The sequence below is a fragment of the Ascaphus truei genome, unplaced genomic scaffold, assembly GCF_040206685.1.
Source record: "Ascaphus truei isolate aAscTru1 unplaced genomic scaffold, aAscTru1.hap1 HAP1_SCAFFOLD_397, whole genome shotgun sequence".
In the NCBI taxonomy this organism is placed as follows: Eukaryota; Metazoa; Chordata; class Amphibia; order Anura; family Ascaphidae; genus Ascaphus; species Ascaphus truei.
The window spans coordinates 138,580-139,430 of NW_027456727.1; the positions used below are offsets into that span (position 1 = coordinate 138,580).

Sequence of the window (851 nt, forward strand, 5' to 3'; positions counted from 1 at the left end):
GTTAATAGATTGAGAAATTGAGGGGTGTTCTGGGAGTGAAAGGGAGTGTGGTGAGAGTGTAGGGGGGGGGGGGGCATATGCTCTTACCAAAGGGAGAGAGAAAGAAAGCTTCCCGGAAAGGGGGGGAAGTAATTGTGAGGAGCAATAATGTGCTATGAGGGTCCGTTTGGTGGAGTATCGGAGAGAAGGGGCCGGTGCTCCCCTTCGGTGGGAGACCGTCGGAGGAAGAGCATATGGGGAGTGTGCGAGCTGGAAAGAGGGAGAATGTGTTGGATGAGGGAAAACAGGACAGGTGTTTGTCCCTGCATAGGGTGCTAGTTAATGAGGGGAAAGCGTTTTTCTTTATTATAAAATGTATTTGAATGTTGAAATATGAAATGTATTAACAAAATGTATGGGTTGTTGTAATGAAAGGGGGGTTTGTTATTTTCCGAAAAGTAACTCTGTAAATAAATATAAAAACATTTAATAGAAAAATAAAAAAAATAATAAAAAATGATCCTGCAGGTGGCTCTCCCAGGGCGAGGCTTGCTCATTGCACTTGGAGCTAGCTGACCTCTGCGATTTCCCCACATGCGGGAAACTCGACTGCACAATTTCTGGTAGTGGGGGACTGCGTGCGCGCTCTCCCCTGTTTTTCGACTGTTAGAAAAAACAGAAACAAAAATCAACAACAACAACAACAACAACCACCCACAGCACAGGTGTTTGTTCAGACAAGCTGCTATTGCCACTGCTTGGGCTTTGGGCCTGGTCAATAACTGTGGCATAAAAGGAGCACCCACCCACCAACTAGCCAGGTAGCAACATCTCAAACAGGGAGAAATGACAATTAGGCACCTGCGCAGACA

At 46.1% G+C, this 851-nt stretch overlaps 1 pseudogene; it reads left to right on the forward strand.

Annotated features, from left to right (window-relative positions):
- Window positions 1-492: 492 nt before the first annotated feature.
- Window positions 493-634, forward strand: LOC142483934 (U1 spliceosomal RNA; annotated as a pseudogene).
- The last annotated feature ends 217 nt before the right edge of the window (window positions 635-851 follow it).